This window comes from Sparus aurata, chromosome 18, assembly GCF_900880675.1.
Source record: "Sparus aurata chromosome 18, fSpaAur1.1, whole genome shotgun sequence".
In the NCBI taxonomy this organism is placed as follows: Eukaryota; Metazoa; Chordata; class Actinopteri; order Spariformes; family Sparidae; genus Sparus; species Sparus aurata.
In genome coordinates, this window is record NC_044204.1 from 18,328,310 (window position 1) to 18,340,387 (window position 12,078).

The 12,078-nt window shown below is 45.6% G+C and overlaps 1 protein-coding gene across 7 annotated transcripts in view; it reads right to left on the reverse strand.

The window, feature by feature from the left end:
* tenm2a (teneurin transmembrane protein 2a) overlaps nt 1-12,078 on the reverse strand; it is a 220,720-nt gene that overhangs the window by 99,984 nt on the left and 108,658 nt on the right. The window lies entirely within an intron of this gene.

A 12,078-nucleotide genomic window follows, 5' to 3' on the forward strand; every position in this document is an offset into this window, starting at 1 on the left:
GTTTATGCCTGTAACAAACTCTATTCATTTCATGACTGAATAAACAAACTCATCTTAGGACAACACAATTTCATACTGTTTTATACTGTTTATATGTGGCGGACCCTGCCACCTTTCTAGCTTCAAACAGTGTTCGGGGGCCTTATTTTTCTCTCTGAGAACAGCTTGTTTATTTAGTTATGGAAACAAATAAATACTTCCTAGTTTGTGTTATTGCCTCATAATAGAATTATGAGAATGAATTTCTTCTGCAAAACTACACAGCACCTCTTTTATATTTCAAACAAATGCACTCGCACACAAGCTTGCACGGTACGACTCGCGCACACAGACCTTCTCCGAGTTTTCCGTCTTGGTTAAGTTGCGAGGTACTTTACAACTCGGAGCAGAAGCCGAGGATAAACACATGAAACAAGGGTGTTACATTGGCAACATGACTGAGAGCTTTTTATGCTCCGTACAGTGCCGTGCGCCTCCCCTCCTGTTTCCATCCCTCTTGTTTCCTGCACGGCTCTCTCCCTTGCTTTTTTTATGCCTGTGTGCCTCGGTGTCCCTCGCCCTCTCTCATTCTCCCTGCCTCTCCATCTGCGCCCTGTGTGTAGGTACATTCCTTCTCCATTAGCTGCTTTCGCTGTACCGGGGGACACTGGCGGGGAAGGTCTGTAGAAATGAGTAAAAGAGAAGGATGACAGGAAATAATAGACGCGGCCGGATGCGTCCACATACCTGAGCTCGTGCTTGAGGCGCTAGAAAATTACAGGGTTTGGAGGGGGGGGATTGTATGGAAAACAAAGACACACACAGCCGCAGCAGAAAAAAAATAACACAATAGCTTTGCAGATTGGCAGCGTTGCAGCACTGTCTTTAAGCGGGATTGTTTTGTGCATCTGTAATTATTTATGCGTGTGTGTGTGTGTGTGTGTGTGTGTATTCATTGTTTTTAGAAAACATGAGGCATTTGTGGGCTTGCTGCTGGTTGGAAACATTAAAATGAGCTGCTTTTTAAGTCATCCTTGAAAAAAGCAAAAAAAAAAAAAAAAAGCAAAAAAAAAAGAAGCACCTTTGATATATTCTTCTCGCCCATCACTCTTGCCTGTTTTGATCCCACCACTTTATTTATTCTGCACCTTATTTGCCTGTACTGTTTGTTTGTTCTCTGAGATGAGTTTACAGGGCCCCGAAAATTGGCAAGTGGTGCTTTAAATTTGGTCCGGCCTTGATCGGGTCACGCAGCCAACAAAACAGACAGAGAGGAGCGATGCTCATGCAGACAGCCCTCGCTATGTTTGTAGAATTTTTCTCCAGAGGGGGAGGCTTTTATCGGGAGGCTCTGGTGTCTGTGTTCAGTCCAAGTCGTTGTCTTCCGGCCACCTATTCTAATTGAGACCGGGACAAAATGAAACAAGGGCCCCCGTCTGATGCCGACGCAGCCTGGGTAATATCCTCGCTGTATGTCCCCAGCGTGCTGTTTCAATCTCACCCGGTCGGCGTGAGTATGATAGAGGGAGATATGAGCGCACGGGCACCGAGGGGAAAAGGAAAAGAGAGAGAGAAAAAAAATAAGTGTGGCAGTAAACAACCTCAGCTTGTTCTCGGAGTGCTCCGTGTCTGCGAGGGGAGTGGTGGGAGATAGGGGATGAGACGAGCTGCAGTGTGTTTGAGGAGAAGCACTCCTCCTACTGTCTCCTCTGTCTGTCTTTTTCCCTTTTCTCTCTGCGTTCCCTCTTTCCCTGCGAGCCATGGCGTGTGTTTGAGTGGGTGAAACACTGCCACAGTCCTATAGCCTCCATTGAGACGCTGCTTCAAACAGACTGGAGAAGTACTGCCAAGGGTTCACTCGCTGGATGTGTGTGTGAGCGTGTATGTATATGTGTGTGTGTGTGTGTGTGTGTGTGCTTGCATACGTCGGCTAGGGTTGTGTCTATACGCACAGATGCTCCCTGTGCCTCTGTTTTTTCTCTTCGGCGCTGTCATCGACTCTTAAAGTTGTTTTTTTTTTTTTTTTAGGTTCATTTCATTACATACGCACAGATTCTAAAACAAACTGTCGTTTGCTCAAACACTCTCTCGTCGTTTTTTGCTAAACACACATGACGCTCGCAGACACACATACAGACAGGCGTAATTAAACCAATCCATGGCGTCTATTATGCGTGAAGGCCTCCCTGCTGTGAGAGACATATTAAAACCGGGATTAGTCCAAAACAATTACAAAATGCTACAGATACTCCCTGGATCCCCATGGATGGTGCTGCGAGTCTGTGTGTGTGTGTGTGTGTGTATGTGTGCGTAAATCGCCTCTGTCACATTCTGTGGGCTTTAAACAGGGAACACGGGTTCCTTTGCTCACATTGCTCTTGTGTCTTATGTTTTATTTAATACTTGGCAATTGTTGGCGAGTAAAGGCAGCGGGAACCTTGAAGCGGTATGCAGCACTAAATAAAAACCACTTTGAAAAGTGCAATGGCAATGACTCAAGTCTCATTATATTTCAATATGTGTCGTTATGCTCAAACAGTGATGTGTGCAGTTAAAAGTGTTAGGAGTGCTGACAAGAGGAGAGCGAGCGAGAGAGAGTGAGAGAGAGTGAGAAAACTGATTTGCTGACACAAATATACAAAACACAAAAGGTGGAGTGACTGATTTGCTCCCATTACCGGATCTGAAAATTCAGTATTTTTGCGCTTCACCTGGAAAGTGCAAAACCATTATCCTCAACCACTGTCTATCCTCATTTTCCTTCTCTTTCTCCTCCCTCCCTCTTTTTTTCCCCCCCAATACATCCTCCTTCCCTGTGGAGCACAATCGAGCCACTACTTCGCCAGATACATTTGCATATTTGTATTCCTTTATTCTCCTCCTCACACTCTTCTCCACCAGGTCTGCAGACATCACAATGGCTTCCAGTGTGTCGCACAGTAGAAAAGAAAAACTTACGTCTTGTCTATAAATCATTAAATGACTCGGGCCCCAAGATACATCGCTGACTTGCTTGTACAATATGACACTACTAGAGCTCTTAGATCATCTGGAGCCGGTCTGTTTCTGGAGTTAAAAATAAAAGATAAGCGAATCATGACGTAGCCACTATACTGTTATGGAACAAATTACTGAAGGACCTGAGGTTTAAATTTCTATGCACGTGTACATAATTGACATTTTTCTTTTCATGTTCTTTAATTACCTTTTCCTTATCTCACGTAAGTATTTGTCTTTGATTCTTCAGTTTTAAAACAATTCTTGCATGTAAAATGTCGACCATGCTGTCGAAACAAACTCCCTCTCCTCCTCCTCCGCCTTTAACTCTTTCCGCCGCCACTCTCCCTTCCTTTCTTTCTCCCCCTCTCTCCATCTACTCATCTCTTCCCCCTGCATCCTCTCTGCCTCTCCATCTCCTCCTCGGCAGAAGAAGTGGGAAGTCTACCTGCTGGATAATCCTGCATTACATCCTTAATCCCCTCAACGTTTTCACACACACACACACACACACACACACACACACACACACACACACACACACACACACGTAGACGCGAGCACACAAACCTATTTGTACATGCGCACACACAATGCTAAACAAAGGATGCAGCTGTTGGAGGGAATTGCACACACCTGCATGTGCGTCACATCTTTTTGCAGACAGTGAAGGTTTTAATGAGCCTCCTTTAAAATGTCTTATGTAATAGTGAAGACATACTGTCGAAGCTTATATTAAAAGCATAGTTTCCCCTGCTGCGACACTCTTCAGATTGAACAAGCAGAGCCTCTGTGGACTGTCACTACAGGGTCTGACATTGGGCTGTCTAAGAATATCTTAAGGAAAAAAAAAAAAAAAAAGACCAAACCAGAGACATACAGAAAGCAAGAGAGAGGTGCATGTGTGTGTGTGTGTGTCTGTGTGTGAGCGCGCATCCTCCAGTGGGCGAAGGGCAAAAGGTGAGAGAATCGAGAGCGATGGAAAATAAAAACAGTGTGAGAGATGGAGACGGAGCAGCAGGCGAGAAACAGACAGAGGGAGGAGTGGAGACGGCGGGAGGATGGAGCTCTCCGAGCAGTGGTTCTCATTAACAAGTGGCTCCGGGGTCCAGTCACTTGGCATTGATTTGTTTAAAATCCAAAGCTGAGCCATCGACAAGCTTGGCGTCCTCGAATCGCCCGCCAAAGCCAACAAGTGCGCGCAATCCAGTCCAACAACCAATCGCGAGTCAAATCACTGATGATACCGTGTCTTTCCTCCAAAACGTACATTATGTTCACAAGTCAGTGAATCAAATTTGGACATGTTTTAACCAGACAGTCAATGGATACAGCAAAAATCCTTCTAATATCTCCCGTGTGTCTGTCTGGTTTCACGTACTTTAGAATTCTAGTGCACTTGTGTCTCGGTGTGTATGTGTGCTTCTGGCTGAATAGCCTATGAATAGAGGCCATAGTCAATCAATAGCAATCTACGGCCAGCCTTCGCAATGCTAATGGAACTGTGCAAGAGCTGGCATTTGTCCAGTGCCATCACTGCAGCATCAGTCTGAAAGCACACACACACGCAGGGAAAGGTTAGAGAGACAGGAGGTGAGAGTCACAATGTGTGTCAATAGCAGAGACAAAGAGAGAAAGAAAGAGAGAGAGGGAGTGACACACACACACACACACTCACACACACACACACACACACTCAGAATGAATGTGTTGTGTGACATTGTTTAGGTGATCGAGGATGATCGATGGAATCATTTCCGTGCCCCCTCTGCCCCCGCTGCACGGCCCATCTCCCCTCATCTCCCCCTTAAGCTTCGGTCATTAGGAGCATACACAGGCTAATACACATGCAAAAGACTGAGTTTCACTTTGTCATCATCCCTAAGGCAAGGTCACAGCGCCCCGTCTCCTCAAAACACACCTTCTGTTTAGTGCAGCAGCTGGAGCCGCTGTCTGGTGAGCCGGTGTGTGCATGTGTGTGTGTGCGCGATTTTATGTATTCAAACCTGTGAATTAGGATCAGAGAGAGATTAAGGCTGATAGGGAAAAAAAAGGTTATGCAACTATAGCTTACGTGTTGAGTTACAAAGTGATATAATGAGTCAAGTATCACTACACTACAGTGACCTTTACGAGTCCTTTCCACGAGTCCACAGTTCAAACTGAAGATACTACGCCGCAGTAAATCCCCACTGAGCTGTAAACAGGCCTACGCTGTGATTCAACACCACAATGGGGGAGAAAAGGGAGGATGAAGGGAACCGTGATGTTTCTCAATTTAATCACCTCCTCGAGGAAGTGAGCACATTACATCGAGTTAATTGAGGGAAAAGTGACAAAACATTTTAGTCGAACGTGTCACCCACCTCACAAAATTGATGGACGGCTGATGTACTTTTTTCGGAGAAGTCATCTCGGTGCGTTCATCAAAGTAATTTGAAAGTAATAAAACTATCTCGATAATGCATTAACGCCTGCACGAAGCGGGGCTTGAAGTCCTTGCTGTGATTTAAAGGACACGTGTAATCGATATCTTTCTAAAAAAAAAAAATTTAATGTGACAGCAGGGAATGAATGTACTTCTTTTGTCTGACGTACAGAACCTCCCCATCGGATGAACTCAAGTACCCGACATCGACACCACGAACCGGTTCATTTGAATTCAAACTAGATTATCTTCGGTTGGACGTTTGTGCTAGAATCACTTCTTGCTAGCTTATCACCATTTATTCCTTTATTGCATTTCTAGCTAGCTATAGCTACCCACTTCTTTACCCTCATCACTGTTGTCATGTTCCCATGTATTAGTTTTGGGTGAAATGCCTGTAACGACGGTAACGCCCACTACCATGGCGTGCTTTCACGATATCAACATGCAAGATGTTACTCCGGTGTGACTCGATGGCATAGTTCAAAAGAGTTTTTTTAATCAATTTTTTAGCGACTTCACTATCTTTCCACTCACCCCCTTGTGTGTAACACCCCTGTGAATAACTGCTGCAAAGAATGCCATGACACAACAAGGGCAGAGACATAATTGCATGAGGACAGCTCCTCCACTCACAAAATGTTTCCAACAGTTGCTTAACAAAAACAACTCCCTTTCGGTGCTTGTGAAACAATCCTATATTTGACCCATTTTTGCTCCAGAGCCAGCACAGCAAACAACCTGTCTTCAGCAGCAGCCACGCTCTTTTGAAAGTGCCGGATGCAGACTCTCTAAGGCGTGAGCCATTGTCCTCACCCCATCCCTTAAAATCGGTTTCACATCTGTCGCGACGTGACAGCCGGGGATGCAGCCAGTAGCTGGCGGGGCGGAGTGACTCACAGTCTGGGACTGGAGGAGAGGTAGTCTCTCCTCCTTTTTTATGTTAATATCGCAGACCTGAAGAGAGTCGGGAGAAGGGAAGAAGAGCTGCGGGAGGGAGAACAAAAGAAAGGGTGAATAGTTCAGGAAGCGCGAGTCAGTGTTTTGGGCAGAAGGATATTAAAGATGAAGGGAGGTGCTGTGAAGGAGGAAGCGTGGACGGGGGGCAGCAGCAGCAGCAGCAGCAGAGAGAGGCAGCAGAGATAGCAGAGAAATGGGGAACATTAGATAAGATGAAGAATGGAATGGAGGATGGTTAGTCGGGTTTTGAGTTTACAAACAACGGTGTGATGAGTCAATGAGTCACCGCCGTCGCTGCTACCCCAGAAGGTATAATGAGGATGTGTAAATGAACGATGGCAAGCCTAAGACAAAACCCCCTTTCCAGCAGAAACGCCGGGATCAATTTGTCACTTCAGCACGACTGTGATTGTGACACTTTCATCTGTCACATAGTTAGCTCTGGCACGGATCGATCACTTAGAGTGTTAGCGTTGCATGGCTAACAAATGGGACAACACTGCATACTACTCAGCTGCTCTGATTGAGGATATGATGGTTTCTTGCTTAGAGGGAAAATTAAAGGTGAACGAAGATGATGAATAACTGTGTAAAAAATATTCATCTTCTTTATTAATATGAGGCGTAAAATAAGTGAAAGGATTTAAATTAACTGCGATGTCAGCTTTTGTTTTCTTTTTTCCATTTTATAAATTGGCTTTTTTAAATGGAGGCAGAAAACGCCAGGGAGATAAGAGGACAATAACTAGACAGCGTCAGGTGTGGATGGAGGGATGGTTAGAGATATGAGAGGAGTGGGATGTGTTGGGGTATAGGTGACACACATGGCAGCGCCACATGCAGATGGTACACATGGCTGAGCAGCCAGGGTAGTGAAGCATAAAACCAGCCAGTTCGCTGATCAGACACACACACACACACACACACACGCACACACACAATCACACACACACGCTCAAAAGCATGCTGAGAACACCAGTTAGCTTGCCAGCCCTTTACTCACCCAAATCACCACTGTGAAAATTAATACCTCCAACCGTCCATACAAAAACCAGCCACACAATCCCCTAGCAGACACACACACACACACACACACACACACACCACACGCACGCAATCTAGAAAATCAATAAGTGCATTAAATATTTACGTAGGGAAATGCATCCATAAAATTTGCGAGGAACCCTTTTCGAAACATTTTACATTTAAAGTCGGCTCAATAAAGAACAGTCTTAAGCTCCTAACGTTTTAATATCAGCTGTGTTAATCTTACCGATTTCCTTTCCTTTTCCATTTCCTTACCTTCAAACCGACCTCGAAAACGGGGATTGACTGCCGGCTGACTGCTTTTCCATCAGCGTGACACACACAATCATGCACACGCAACCAACCACAGGTTGAGAGACGGGACAGATTGAACAATACTCAACAATAGACCCGCAGTCGCACGCCTCCACCAATCAGTCAGGTTGCAGTTAACATCCATGTCTGTTCCGACTCATATAAAATGCAGTATGCAGTGAGGACTTTGAGGGAATTTCATAAAATGTATTAAGTGTAGTTCTTGGCAAAATGAAAGTTATCATTATTCTGGTGAATCATTTCCACTGAGAGTATTTCTGCAGGGAAGAAAAAGAGAACGAAAAGAGGAGCGAAGTTGGAGCCGTGACAGCAGACGATACTCTGAACATGAACGTTATTGCTTAAGATTCTAAAACATGGATGTTGCACACACATGTTCAAACTGCAGCAGCACAGGAGATCTATACGACCAGCACAGTATCAAGGTGCGTTCAAGATCACTGTCACCAATTGTGTGTAATTGTCGTCATAGTAAGCAATGGATTCTTGAGATTCTGCATCACCAATATCAAATCAGTTTATCCTCGAGTCCTTGGGGATGTATGTGCCAAATGGGAAGAAAATCCCCTCAGAGCATTCCTGAGATATTGCATCCATGAGAATAGGATGGATGGATGGACGGACCTCCTGAAAACACAACGCCTCCGGCCATGGCTGTCGCCGGCACAGTGGCATGGAGAAAAAAAAAAACAGAACCCCTTTTCGCCATGATTCTCAAACATGCACAAAAAGCCATCAAACCGCACATATTATACACAAACGCACAGGCGCTGACGGCCATCCACACAATAAAGAATAGTGCGTCGGGGAGGACACAGGGGGCTGAAAGCAATCTTCCAACTGACCTTGAGTAGGGAGGACAAAACGTGTGATGGAGGGAGAGGGAAAAAAAAAACCCAATGCGAGAAGAAGGAGTGAAATACATAATCTATCTCCACTGGCAGAGGGAAACAAATGCTTTCACTGAGATTGAGGACACGTCGCCCTCACACATCGACACATACACACACATACATTTATATATACACACACACACACACGCATTTTGGCTTAAAGAACACTGGATGGGAAACTGAAGGCAGAGAGACAGTAATTTTTTTTTCCAAAGTGGGAGGGGAGCAGAGAGAGAAAAGTGTGGCGAAGAAAAGACGACGATGGAGGAAGAAAGGGGCGAAGCAGTGGGTGGAGAGAATAGAGGAGTGGGTAGAGAGGCCAAAATAGGTGGAAACAAAGAGGCAGAGGGAGCGAAGCAGACAGAGACAGATGGACGGAGTAAAGAGAGGGAAGGGAGATGACTGCTAGTGACCGGCCTTTGTAGATGACTGTCGTTGCTCACTTTCGAGTCAGCTTCACTGAGGCAAAGTCTTAATGACTCACGGCCCAATACTCCGCATAATCAAGCTGAGCATGTGTGTGTCTCTGCATGCGCGTGTGTGTGTGTGTGTGCGTATGAGCCACTAGTCTTATAACAGAGAACTTTATTACCATCTGTTCCCACACATGCTTATTTGTTTAGCCGTGACACGCACGTCTTCTTCAATCGCTTTGCTATTTTTTCTCTCTTTCCCACTCTGTGCCTCTTCCAATCACCTCTCCATTCGTGTCCTCTCCTCCCCTCCGCCTCGCTCCCCGTGTGGCGTGGCGTGGCACGGAGGGCTCCTGTTCCAATAAATAGAGTCAGGCCGCGAAAAAAAAAAAAAAAAAAAAAAAAATCAAATAAATAAATCACTCCCATTATCTCAGTGGCTTTCTAACTACCTCACCCGCCCGTCCGTCGCAGTGAAATGAAATCACGCTCCGGCCATTTTAATCAAAACAGTGTTTGCGTGTCCATGTCAGCCTGTGTCACTCTCACTGTGTGTGTGTGTGTGTGTGTGTAATGTGAGGTCTCAGTACCTGTAGAGGCCATTAGGTGGAGCTGGTGCCTGACTGAGAAGAGAGAGAGGGAGGGAGAAAGCGAGCGAGAGCTGAATGAAAAGGGGAAGGGTGGGCTCGCTCTCTTCTACCTGTTATCACCAATTTTTTTTTTCTGGCAGTGTGTTTTTTGAAGGTGTCCAACAGTGTGTATGTGGGCCGGGATCGCTTTTGTCCAGAGGCATCGATTACTCACGGTACACTGAGTATCACTTGGTCGTTGTAGTATGTTATTGGTTGTAGGCCAAAAAAAAATTTAAAAAAAGAATAAGGGAAAAAAGAAAAGAAATCCTGTTTGTGCACCCATGAGCATGACGCTTTTTGAGCCAAAAAGCATATAGTATGAAAATCCCTTTCTTTTTTTTTTTTTTACACTCCATACGTTTAAATTAATCAGAGCAGGTGAAGCACAGGTGTAGCTAATAACATTAATGACGTCCCAGTTAGCCATACCAGTAAACAAGCATGCACCAAAGTCCCCAGATCTGCAGCACCTTCATTTTTAATGCAGCGTTAATAATTACACCTCCACAGCAGTAAGTGGAAATAACAGACAGATCTTACTCTCAACTTAAAACCAAAATGCCAGATGAGGAGTGACGTTTGCACCCACATTCGTTATTCAGCGGGAGCTCCTCTTTTGATTTTTTTTTTTTTAAGTTTTCGTGAAAGAGAGGAGGGATAGTGGGGGTGGGATGGGTGGGGGTGGGTGCGGGTGCGGGTGGGTGGGTGGTGTGTCGGCGGGGGGGGGCTCAAATCAACCAGACTCACTGTGAAATTCGTCACAACGAGATCTTAAAAAAAAAAAGAAGAGAAAAGAGAGAGAAAAAAAGAAAAAGCCGATAAACACACACCCTTTCTCGGATTCGCGAAAAACACGCAGACACGCGCACCTGTGCGACCACAGACCTTGTTGGCAGTTCAGAGGGAAAAAGGGACGGTAGCCTGGAGGAAGGGCAGGTGTCCACAGATGGAGCTCTCTCTGTCTCTCTCTCCCTATTTCTCTGCCACAGATGGACCCAATCACACCTATTTCTCTCTCACATGCCCTATAGCAGCACAATCAGCATGAGAGTGTGTGTGTTTGTGTGTGTGTGTGAGGCGTGTGTGTTTCCGTCTGACGTGTCACATGAGATGGGTGTCTCCTCAATGAGTCTCTAAATTTGCATGCGTTAAGTGTGGTTTTGGGCTACAGCTGACCACGTGGGTGTTTACTGTGTGAAGGAGTGGCTGCTCCAGTGTGGACACACCAGATTTCTATCAATCTATCAGTCCGCTTAAAGTGCAAGTTACAGTCAATGTGTGTGTGTTTCCATGTTCCCCCGAAAAACACACACACACACTGGTGTTGCAGAGCCCTGAGATGCAAAAGTATCTGCTGGCTCGGGATAACATTTCCGTTCATTTCACATTTGCATGTTTGGTGACAGCTGAACACGTGTGAGGTGGCCTGCAGAGGGTCTGTCTGTCTGAGGCAGCGGGGGGTCCCACCAGCCAATGGGACCACCCGCTCCGTAAAGCAGGAAGTGAACAACTGATCTGTCATCTGTCTTCATAAACCCACCAGTCAGGACCCTCCTAATTAGTCACCATGGAAACCATGGCTAATTCCCTGGTCTGCCATGCCAATCACGTCCTGTCTGTGGCAGCAATCAGAAAGGCACATTTATCCACCGCTGGGCCGGATCCGTGTAACAGATGTGTGTGTGTGTGTATGTGTTGGTGGGTGTCTTTGTGTGTGTGGGCGGTTCGGGGAGCCTGTGTGTCTACAAGTGTGAGAGCTCGTGAAAGGCCTGTATTTCCTTAGACAATGTTGCCTTTATGTTTTCGGAAAAAAAAAGAAGAACAACCCCATATTACGCCTGTCTAGCTTGTAAACTCAAAAACGTTTGTTCAGAAAGGAGGCAGATGTGTCGGAGTTGCTGAGAGGGGTGTGTACCGTGTTGTGATTGTCTGTGGGAACTGTTTGATTAGCTTGACGAGTGCTAGCAATCCCCTCACACCCACAAAGCAATCAAACAACTATTATACGGCACGCACACGAGCGCAAACACACACACAGACACGGATATACTGCAGACGCGCTTAACCTTTTTTTTCCTTCCTCGAGGTCAAACTATTTTGTCAAACAACACAACCCCCTGCTGCTCCCGAATAACCTGCACGTTCGCACTCGCCGCTCACAACAAATCAGATCATTTTGAATTTGAAATCAAATCCACATCACATCTAAATATTCAACCAATTAATCAGCGTTGGATTAGAAAGGCAAATACCTTGAAAATAACCTTGTAAATACTGAGGGAACGACACGTATGAATAAATTATGGATTGGGGTGGAACAGGGGCAACGCGTGTCCCGTCCGTTTCTCGCCATCAGCTACCTGTCAATCAGTGTAATTACCATCAACTGGCATGTGCTCACCAGAAAAGCTGGG